Genomic DNA, 12,206 nt, shown 5'->3' on the forward strand with positions numbered 1-12,206 from the left:
TTTGCAGAAAATAGGATGCCACATTTGACCTTTGACCTCTTGGATATAAAATGTCAGGACTTCATCTCCTATGAGACATTTCTATTGAATTTAAGTGTATGAATTCTTGAGTTATGTCCAAAACATGTTTTATGAGGCCACCGTCATCTTGACCTTTAACCAGCAGATTCTAATTAGTTTACTGCTTGAGCCCAAGTGGATGTTTGTACCAAATTTGGGGAAACTCCCTCAATGTCGTCTTTAGATATTGGGTTTACAATGATCACTACAATCACTATAACCTTGATTTTAGAACTTCTTCTTAAGCGAGATTTAAACAACGGTAAATCAAGCCAAAGGTAGAGGGACACTATAGACAATAATAACAACCAGTGTCTGTCTGTGGCAAAAATAACCATTTTAAATGGATGTACTGTGACAGTGCACAAATGCTCCATGTGCTTAAATTGGGGGCTGCAGCCCTCTTTCTTAATAGTGGACCAGTTTAAAATCATGATGTTCACATCAGTCACTTAGATAGAAAAACATGGAAAAATATGGTTCCAGTTTGAAAATTGCAAAAGTTACCCTTTAGTTTTGGGAGTGGCAGCTGTACGGTGATTTCTGCATTGCAGTCAGATGTGCAGAGGGAAAGGAACTTTCCATATGGAGAAATAAAGACGTGAATATATTTATTTACATTCATTCATATGACCCCTGGGGTTTTGTCTTTTTCCAAATTTATATATTTCCACTTGTTTTCTGACTTCTTGTGAGTTAAGTGCTGTTCTTGCTAATATTGTATTGGGTGTGTGAGACAAAGCAGCAGCTGAGGTCAATATAAAAACACATTCAGTTAGACTGAGCAGTCTAACAGTCAATTAGAAATAAAGCATCAATACAAGATCTGTTTAGTTATTATGCTCTCAGCTTTGTTCGAACCTCCTGGATGTGCGAAATGCCAACTCTCAGTCCTCCATTCATTTTTTTCATCTGTGTGTCCATTCACTGTGCTAATAAGCAAAGACGACATCATACGTCATCTGATGACTGTTGTCCCATGCGTACAGTTTCTTGTCCAGCGGGCAGTAAGCCAGCTGAGACGTGTGCGCGTGCATGTTCGTGAACGCCAGGCTCGGCACGGTGTGTGTGAGAGTGTGTGTGTCAAAGGCGTACGTCACATTAGCATAGCGGTGCTCCATACTGTTCACTGCATAAAGCACGCCGCAAACCAGGAAGCTGTTTCCGTAGCGACCACGCCGAAGGCCTGTGCGGAAGCTCTGTATTGGCTGCAGGTCTCGGGGGCGGAGGTGGATCAGCAGGATGACTTCCTGGTGGAACCCCTCAGTGTCCAGAGCGGGATAGAGCAGCCACAAGCCCGACTCATCAACAGCAAACTCCACCTGTGAAATATCAAACTTGCTGTAACTTACAGAGGGCCAAACATCTAAGACTAAAACTCATTCATACTTTAAGCTTTTGTTACCTTTACACTTAAAATCTGTATTTTTAGCTTAAAGAATAAACATACAAGGAAATTACCTAAAAAGTGCTTAGAAATTATTTAAATAATCTGTAACAAAAACTCTATATGTAACTAGGAAAATTATCGAGTTTTTTTTTTACTAGGCTATTTTACACTAAAAAAAGAACAAAAAAAGAAAATGACCTTGAAGAAATTAGTAAAAAGTTCAACAAAATTAAATGAAAAGAAAAAGTTAATGAAAAAAAACAAAAAAGAAAGGAAATGACCTGGAAAAAGTGCTTTAGAAATTATAGTAATTTGTAAATTTGTAAATATGTAATTATATGGAATTCTGATAATTATAAATCTAGTTTTTCTCTAGCTTTTTTTCCCAAGACATTTTCCCCTACCTATTTAAAAAAAAAAATCTAAATCTACTGATTTCTTCCATTTTGGTTGCTTGGGGTTGCTTCAGGTTTCAAAGGGTTCAACACACAAGAAACAAAATAGAGGTTGAAAGATTATCAGCCTGGCAGATTACTGGGGCCGATAGTTAGCGTTTTGCCGATTAGCTGTATCGGTATTTTATTTCAATGATTGCCGATAAAATCATTTAAAAAATGCAAAGAAAGTGTCAGCATGGGAGGAAGTTTTACTTTGTAAAACCTCAGGGAGCTTTTTTCAAATTTACTTATTTATTATATTAGTAATTTATTTTAATTTTTCTTAATTTATTTCTTTATGTATTTACTTAATTTTTTTTTATTAATTATTAAAATTTTTTTTTTTTTTTTAGATTTTATAAAAAAACTTTATAAAAAAAGTTGCTGGGAACTTGCTGTATATGATGTTGAACATTTCAGCCTTGATTAAACATTTGTTAAAGACATATAAACGTATTTTGTGTTGGGAGTTTGTTATATTACAAATTCTAAATATTCACAGAAAGATTACAGTTTTATTGTAAATGTATATCGGTTCCAAATATCGATTATCAGTCTCATTAATTACTAATAATCGGTATCATTATCGGCCCTGAAAAACCAGTATTGGTCGACCCCTAATACAAATGTAAATAAGTGAGCTTTTGAGTCAGGGGTTTTATTGAACTTTAAAGACAGCTATGCTAGCTGATTCCCAATGCTTCCACAGCCTTTTTGCTAAGCTAACGAACATCTTCAAAACTGCAACTCTGTGCTTAATTCACAAAAATGGAGAGTTGTATTGATCTACTCATCTCACGCCCAGAACCAAAATAAAATAGATGTGCTCCCAGAATGTATAACTATTCCTTTAAATAATTTTTTAAAACTTTAATCAGGGTAAAGTCTTGAGATATTTCAGGTGAAATATGAATTGAAATGAACAAAGAACAAAACTACAGCACTTGTTTCTACTCCTGCTATTTGCCCTTTTGAACTCTGTAGTGATTTGTAGTGTTTTTGTTCCCCACTCTGACCTGTTATGACCCCTCAAAGTGTCCCCAGTGTATATCCCACTAGTAAATCATCATGAGGTGCGTCTTGTACTGTTAAATCGCAGCTACCACTCTCACATTAAGTATACCATGGGTCTTACTTCAGTTTGTGTCCTGTGAGCTTGCTCCTCCAGTAGAGCATCATGCAGTGTGGTCCAGGCAGCTACGTATCTGTGTCTCAGGTCATATCTGATGATGTCCCTGCTGAAGGCACGGTTGTAGTAGAAAGCTCCATTATACACCACGTGGCCTGTTCCAGTGAAGCTGTAGGGCAGCTTGTATGAGTTACTTGCCTGACCTGAGCGGGAAGAGCACACAGAACACATAGATGCAGCTGGTCAGGTTCACAAACCACACCATGACCTTCAGAACATGTGTAATCACGACTGCATATCCAGGTGTGATCCATACATCCAATAGTAGTAAGTGTTTTTGCTTGGGCTGCCCCTTTGAAAGCTGGAGATTTAAATCATCAGTTAAAGACCCTCAGTCAACTACGATTACATCAAGTGGAGCAGTTGTTTTTCTCTGTGCAGTGTACTTCTGAGGACAGTTTTGGACCCCCGATTTTCCTGCAGAGTGAGCGCTCTTGACTTTCGAGCTACTTTTTGGAACAGAGAGATGGCGTTTGTTTGATACCTAGTACTCCTAATGGACACTCCAGCGCCAACATTATAAAATTAATACATAGTGGCAGATGCTGTTGTGGTGGGCCACCACAAATAAGTGAGTGTGTGGAAAACTCTCTTGTATACTTTTTGCTAGTATGCCATTAGTTAAGCTATGGCATGCTAATAGTGGCACACATGGCTAGGCCCCTCATGTAAACTGTTTAAACTGGACACGGCTTGATGGCTTGGCATGATTGGAAACAAGTTATGGGTTCATTATCTTCTACACACCCACACACCAACAAACAAATCTTATACCCGATTTGAAGGTGTCCATGTCTCTGAACTCCAGGAGATTGTTGCCATAGTGACCATTGGTAAGGTAGATGACATTGCCATGGCCGCGAGCATCTCTCATCCAGGATCCATCTCTACTGCCGAAAGAGTTGTGCTGGACTGGTTCAGAGATGCTGGCTACTGTGTCCTTACACTGCTACAAAAACACAGATAAATATGACACTGTGAATCAAGACTATATAACACAATTAGCATGTTTTAATTACTGTAATGATAAAAATCCTAAAATATGCTCACTCACTACCAGATAAACTACTGTACTGTATGAATCGCTACCAGGTTTCTTTGTGGTCTTTGGTTGGTCAGCGGGGCTCTCCGTCCATACTAGCCGGGTTCTGAATCCTGGCCGAGACACTGCTGTGGGTGACGCATCAATGGGTGGACCTATGATGGTATCTGAGGGTGCGGTGGTGTGCTGGTGGGCGTGCTGGGAAGGCTGAAGCGTAGTTTGGAGGGGAGTAGTTGTCATTTTGGTTGTCATTGGTTTTGGAGTTGTTGGTGGAATGTTAGTAGTTAACTCAGTCGTGGGTTTGATGGTGGTGGTGGGGACTGGTGTGGTTGTAGTGGTGGGGACTGGTGTGGTAGTAGTGGTAGGAACTGGTGTGGTTGTAGTGGTGGGAACTGGTGTGGTTGTAGTGGTGAGAACTGGTGTGGTAGTCAGGGGAGCTGTTGGTTGCTGGGTAGGTGCAGGACTGCTAGGTCTCTCTGACAGGTCCTGAAAGTGTAGTTGTGTGGTTGAAAGTCCTGGACTCTTGGTGGCAGTAGGAGTTGCTGTAAAGAAGCAAAATAGGAACTAGATTAGACAAGACAGAACTACTGGAAGTTGCTGTGCAGCAGTTGCAATACAAGGTTGGAGGAATAAGATAAAAGAGAGCACGGGTTTGTGTTGAATTATTTTTTCCAGATGATTCTATCTGCCCGCCAGAGCTGTCAGTTTTGCTACCACTAAAGTAATCAAAGTTTTGCAGTGAATGATATATTTCAGAAGACTGTATCATAAGATTGCGGAGACCTTAACACGATTGTCCCCGGGAGGTTATGGATATGACCTGCAACCACAACCGGGCTATCATCAATATTTTTGGACCAATGGATCATGACATGTAATTATTGACCTACAGAGAATCATTACCCAACAGTTCACCACAACTCAAGCCAGATATTTTACTCAGGAGATGGTAGAGACAAAAAAAACAGGGCTAAAAGAGAGTCAGTATTGGATTTACATAAATCAAATGCTCAAAAAACAAATGAGCATGATTCTTGATGCCAAATCAGTGTTAAAGTTGCTCTGTATGCTTCAATTGCTAACAAATTTGCCATAGCAATCAGTCATTGATGTCAATTAATGTTCAGTCAATGTTGCCTTCACCGTGCTCTAACACCCAATAAGGATATGTCAGACTTACTGTTTGTTCCTCTACTTTTCTCATCTTCCTCATCCTCCTCCTTGTAGCTCTGCTCCTCTGCTTTGTAAAAGGTCACACCCCTGATGACCATACCGGACTTCTCTTTGATTGGCTGCGTTGGCTCTGTCTTATTTTTGATTGGTTGGTTGTTGCCTCTGGTTTGTCTTTGATTGGTTGTGTTGCCTCTGGTTTGTCTTTGATTGGATTGGCTGCTTTGGCTCTGATTTGTCTTTGATTGGCTGCTTTGGCTCTGATTTTGTCTTTGATTGGCTGCTTTGGCTCTGGTTTGTCTTTGATTGGCTGCTTTGGCTCTGGTTTGTCTTTGATTGGCTGCTTTGGCTCTGGTTTGTCTTTGATTGGTTGCTTTGGCTCTGGTTTATCTTTGATTGGCTGCTTTGACTCTGGCTTCTCTTTGATTGGCTTTTGAGTTCCTGTCTTATTCCTGGCTGGCTGTGGTTGCTCCAGACCATCTTGCTGTTGGTTCTTCTTCAGTGTGCTCTCATATGTCTTCTGCAACAGAACAAGCACATTCCATCTAATTTCTGAAAAGTATGGACATTTTAGTTGAGATGACAATATGTTATTTGGAAATAGATATGATGTGGGAGTCTTTGCGTCTGATATGTTGGACACAAACTTTCAGATGGTTTGTACCTGCTTGTTGGCATAGGCAGCTGCTCCACTTTTCTGTCCTGCACGCTCCAAGTCAGTCACTTTCTTTTTTTTCTGCTGGGCCTTCTTCTCTTTCTCTTTTTCTTTTGCTCTTTCCTTCGCACGTTCTTTCTCTCTTGCTCTCTCAGTAAAATTACGGGCAATAGCCTGGAGTACACATACATGATGATAGTACATAAACAGTCCATCCTAAGCAGTACACACATTCACTTACAGATGCGTAGGCATCAAGTTCATTTATTAGGCTTTTTAACTTTTGCAACAGTGTGCGCTGGAATTTTTTTGTTTTTACTTATTGACCAAAGAAATAACAAGTTTGACCTCTCCCGTATCTGTTACAGTGGGTTGCCCACATAACATGATGTAAAAACGTCACACCCCTGCCACCCATGGTCCCGTCCTGCTGGATGTCCTGTTTAAACAGACACTGTCCTGGCGCTGTTACTACTTCCCATTGCGGCTTAATGGTGAGGCAAGTCTGCCCCCCCATTCCGCGAGCGTCATACAGAATGGCAAGGTAGCATGACAGCCCGATAATCCTGCCTTGAACAGACTGGCTCAGGGAAAGCCTAACAGCCTCAATTTCCCACGCACCACCCTGTTACATTCCTCCTTATGGAGAGCAGATTTTTTAAGCGAGTTTGGAGTTATATTTCCTCCATGGAACACCTTATATATAAGCTACATGTGGGTAAAAACCAGGAGTTGATGTACATATGTCGCTGTGTGCGTTTACCTTCTCCATGTTGTCCACCCTGGTCAGCAGCTTGGTTGTGATAGAGTTGAGCTTTAACAAGTCCATTCCATACAGAGAGCCCTCCAGCAGGTCAATAATAGTTGCCAGCTAAAGAGAAAAATGATACAGAGGGATTAAAGAAGGACAAAGAAAAAGAAAAAAACTTTGATCAGGTTTACAGGAATTAAAAGTTCAAAACTTCACGCTGCTTCAAGAAATAATTTACTAGTAACCACCAGAAAAACTGTGAGGGTGAAATTGTGTTTGTGTTTCTACCTTAATGTCGTCTTTGCTGGCCTCTTGTAGTTTTTTGAACCTGAACTCTCCCTCACAGGGGTTGACAGCTGAAGGCGGAGCCATGCACACACACTTCTTGCAATCCGTTCCCTTGGTGATCGTCTCCACGGTGTAAAAATCCTGGGATGGCGATGCCAGGTCGTCGTTAAGGATGCGGCTGCAGTCAGAGCGTTTGATTGGTCGAACAATACAGCGACACACACAGTCGGACCCCGAGGACACGGTCTTCACTTTGTCGTAATCACCCAGCAACTGAGAGAGAGGAACAGAGTTTGTCTTTTCTTTCTCAGTATCTTTATCATCTCACTCAGGCTGCTCAGATAAAATGAAACTTTAAAGGAATAATAAACAAACTTAAACTTTTCACTCATCTTCACTATGAGTATAGGCTACTTTTCCAGATTCAGTGACTTCTTTTAAATTACTTCTTAAAACCCCGTTTTTATAGACTTGCTTTTATGTGATGTCATCTTTTTATTTATTTTACCTTTTTCATTCATTTTTCATTTATTTTATTTCCTTTTATTTGTGGTTTTATTGCTTCTGTTGTTGTTTTTGGTCTTTTTCTTTGTATTCTTTTATATTGACATTATGTGTCCTGCATCTTGCAGAATTTGTCCTCTGGTCTAAACTTTATCCTAATTCTTCCCTAGTTTTGTCTCGCTTGTGTTCAATAGGACTGTTTGGCTTTCTGTTGTTGTATCACTGTCTATGTATCCCATTTATGCTTTGCTTTAACTTTCAAAGCACTTAATAAAGTCTGTTTTTAAAAGGTGCGATATAAATAAAGTTATTATTATTATTATTATTGATGTTGTTACTATTTATGTTTGTTATACTAGGCTTTAGACAGAATATAGTTCTCATTCAAGTATTTCTACTGAGTGTGGACTCTGTAATATATATTAAGCATAAATACTTGAATGAAATCTAAAAAAGAGTTACAGTTGTGTTGATGTGTAGCTGCAGCAGTGGTGAGCTGCCTGAGAAGAGGATAGCTGCAGGCATTTCATTACAACAGCCACTTTTTGGTTTGGAACCCTTACAGTTTGAAGGATATTACATAACCAACCACCAGAGGGATGCAACCCGTTGCCGTGCTGCGCACGCACACACACACACGCAGGTCTGGGTCTGATTAACACACTATTTAAGTTGAACTGACCGACTGTGGGGTTTGGATTGTGTTTAAAGGAAAAATTAAGTATAGTCCTAGTTGTGCAAGTAAAAACAGCTTAATACAATCTCTTAATCTCATTTTCAAACCGTAAATTAGAAGTTTAAGGTTTGTAGTTAAAAAGCAATATGTGTCCAAAAGGCACAAGTGCTTTGAGTTCTCATGTGGTTTTCACTTGATGAAGTAGACGGAAAATGTTCCTGAGGTCAAGTAACCACTGAGATGTGATCTGATACCCTGAGAATGTCTGCAAGTGAGATCAGATAGAGGGAGGACTATTAAACTGGTATTAGGGTGAAGTTCAGGCTGTTTAATATCCCCCGTTATCTGGATTAGGGGAGACTGGGTATGGTTGTAACAATGGCATAGTTGTAACAGCACCACTTTCACCAAGAAGGAATGACCTGTTAGTGATGTCATACATTTATTGTTCAACCCCTTCCTTAGTAACCTTGCATATGAAATTTTATAGCTGTGCGGAGAGGTGCGAAGATTTTAAAGCAAAATCACAGATTTTTGTTTAGCCCTCTCAGACCTGAGTAAATTGGCTTGATTTCCTTAAAAAAATGGAAAAAGGGCAATGAGCAATTTAAGAAGATATTATCCACAAATTAGCAAAAAAAAAAAAGTTTAAAAAAGTCCTACATTTAAAATAAATAAATAAGGAAATTGAATTAAAAAGGAGTGCTTTAAAAAGTAATAATTCTGTAACAAGTTTTAAATATATCATTATGTTGATTATGACATAGTTTTTTTGTTGGTAAGAGAAACTGACAGGGGTGTGCCCACACACTAAAATCAGCATCATATGAGGTGGGGCAAGGCAAGACACTGAGGTCTGTCCCCAAAAAATGCTTTGTCCACTATGTGACACTGAGTAGATACTGCAAGAAATTACAAAGCCTCAAAAAAGAGGGTCAACACAGCTGACCTGTGTGAGCTAACACAACAGTCAAAAAGTCTTCAATTACCAGTAAGCGGATGTCTTAACTGGTTATTTACTAAAGCAGCAGACTTGTATTGTAGACTCCCTCCACACGAGGGAGGCTACTGAGCATCTGACATTGTCAGGTTAGTGAGTTAGACATAAGTAAGGATTAATTATTAGTTTCTGTATCAATTGTATATGTATTTTTTGCAATTTGTCCCATAAACTGTTAGAACTTGAACCAGGTAGTGTTACAGCTGTAGTGGGGCAGGTTGTAACAATGGAACTCCTTCTATTTGTCATAATTTAATGAATTCTGTGATATTGTTGGAAATGTTGGAAACATTTTCTTTGGAAAAGACAAACAAGAATACTTTGTATCATAATCTGAGAGCTCTAGCAACCAAGAGACACTACACTGTAGCCCTACTATACTGAGACAAAAAGTGTTACAACCGTACCGGGTCTCTCATCTTTTAGCCAGCATCACCTATTAACCCTTTGAAACCTAGAGCAACATCACTTTCTTGTGCTGCTTTCACACACTTTTCACAAGTATTGAAACCTAAACTTTGAGCAAAATAGAGCAATTTCTTTCAAAAAACATGGGGAAAAGACAATGAGCAACTTGGTAAGAAATGTTCCACAAATTGCAAGAAATAAGCAGATTTAGAAAATAGTTTTTAAAAAGATCAGGAAAAAATATCTAGGGTAAGAGGAAAAAGCAAGGGAAAAACAATACTAACATTTATCATATTTGAATATTTTAAATCATGTTACAGAATAATTATGTTTTTAATCACATTCCACAGGTTTTTTCCTTGTTTTTTTGTTTGTTTTTTTTAATCTGTTTTTTTCAGGTATTTGTTTTTCTAACTTTTACAAATTTCTTGCTATTTTGCTTCTTTTTGATCTGCAAAACGTGCAATTTAAAAAAAAAAAAAAGAAAAGAAAAGTTTTGTATGTTTGGGGTACACTGACCTGGCTAATAACGTTCTCCTGGTTATCCGTCTCCTCCTCCAGAGGCTCCGCGGTTGGCTGCTGAACTCTCCCCTCCCAACCCACAACAGGGGCGTCTGTCCTCGGGACTGTGCCCTGCTGTGTAGCCGCGGGGGGAGCATCCCTGTCCGGTGTGCCCAGCTCCGCTGCGTCGGTTAGCAGCGTCTTCTCCCGCGAGGGCTGAGCGCTCGCGCCCGACTCCAGAGCATCCAGACCGCTGACAGCGCAGCAGAAAATCAGCAGAGACAACCTGCGCCACATTTCTGCACACAAGCAGCACACAATGGACAGCTCAGAAAGAGGACACAGGTCTCAGGCAATTACCAAGTAGCTGGAGCCAAAAAACGGCTGAGCAGGTCCAGTCTGACAGTCTCGGGGAACTAACGCCCACCTTCTGCTTATCCAGTCGTCCAGTTTGGAGTCAAGCTTCGCAACAGTTGTCCTCCTTCCAAATGCTTCAAAAAAAAAACGTCCAAGTGTCCTCAAAAGCTTGACAACATTTCAGCCTGGAAAATTAAAAATAAACTTTACACATCCGACTCGTGCAGTTCTCGGATGTGAGTTATTCACGGTGAATTCGCTCATTAAAGGGCTGAATTAAAAAACATGAAAAAGTTCATGAATAAAATACCGGGGACCGGTTCCATTCGACGTGTCGCCGGTGAGATGGGTGGCGCCGACAGAGGAGACAGGCCTTCATACCGGACCCGGTCCAAACCAGGACTGAGAGAGAGAGAGAGAGAGAGAGAGAGAGAGAGAGAGACAGAGAGAGAGAGAGAGAGAGACTTAGTCAGCAGTCCCTTAAAGGAATACTTCACCCAAAAAAATTGCATATCAATAATTTACCCAAAGTTATGCTGAATTCGAGAAGAAACTCTCTAACTTTCTTTGCATTTAAAAGAAATCTTACCAGGCCTATCTAAAGGTCCAGTGTTTAGGATGTCATGGCATCTTTTGGTAGAAATGGTATGTAGCCTACACTAACAAACTGCTGTAAAATACGGCCAAATTATAACAGTAATCTACAGTTTTGTTTTGCTTTTCAAAATACAGTAAAATACTGCAAATCTTTATGCTTTTTTGGAGCCAATATTAAACTGTAAACCTGATAGTCTACTGTAAAATACTGTAATAAATATAACGGTAATATACTTTTGAAGCAATATATAGTATTGACTAGGGGTGGGAATCTCTGGCCACCTCACGATTCTATTACGATTCAGAGGGCTACGATGCAATGATAAAACCATTACCGATGCATCTCGATACCTTGATGATCTTGATGCATCTTTTTTGTGATCAGTTGTTTTATTCAATTATTTTTTTATGGATCATTTTTTCTATGCGTGATTTCTTTTTTCTCACTGTGTGACTATCAAAGCAGTGTGTTTGTAATGATCCATTATTAAAATAAACACTAACACAATAAACAGCTGAATTTACTTCCATTATCTTTTATTAATAAAGAAATGGAAGAGGTATGTCTGTCATGCTTTGTGATCATTCGCTCAATGGTTGTCTGGTTGGCAGCCAGCTGTTTTTCCTCCTCATTTGGGTGGAAACGTGTAATTTGGTTTCTGATGTTTGTCATGTTCCCAAAATATTTTAACTTAGTATGACACAACTTGCATTAGGGCTGGGCAATTGTACCTAAAATTAATATCACAATTAATTGAACATTTTGCCTCTATTACTGAACGATTATTTTGCTTTTTTTGTGGTTTGTTTTTTCCCTCATAGTTCCCTGACACTGTTTCATCTGGCCATGGTGTGTTGGAGTGTAATAAACATATGATTTATTATTATTTATTAAACTATCCAGCATTATATACAAATTAAAAGCTCTGTTTTAAATAAACTTCAGGTAAATTTGAGCATATTGTGCTGATAATAGGACAACCTCTCCTGACTGCAGGACTCTGACTTCAACTTCTGCTCTGTGTCATTAATCATTTTACTCAGGGAAAAAAAAATTGAGGAGGCCTACTTCTTCTAGAAAGACTAAAGAAATCACTTTCCACCAGTGAATGTTTGACTGCACCTACGAGTTGGTTGTCAAACACTCATGTTTTGGTGTGAGATTTTCCTCTGTGTCTTGA

The 12,206-nt window shown here is 39.4% G+C and overlaps 1 pseudogene; it reads right to left on the bottom strand.

The window, feature by feature from the left end:
* Positions 1–648: 648 nt before the first annotated feature.
* Positions 649–10,605, bottom strand: LOC121951379 (annotated as a pseudogene).
* Between the last annotated feature and the right edge of the window lie 1,601 nt (positions 10,606–12,206).

Source organism: Plectropomus leopardus, chromosome 12, assembly GCF_008729295.1.
Source record: "Plectropomus leopardus isolate mb chromosome 12, YSFRI_Pleo_2.0, whole genome shotgun sequence".
Taxonomy (NCBI): Eukaryota; Metazoa; Chordata; class Actinopteri; order Perciformes; family Serranidae; genus Plectropomus; species Plectropomus leopardus.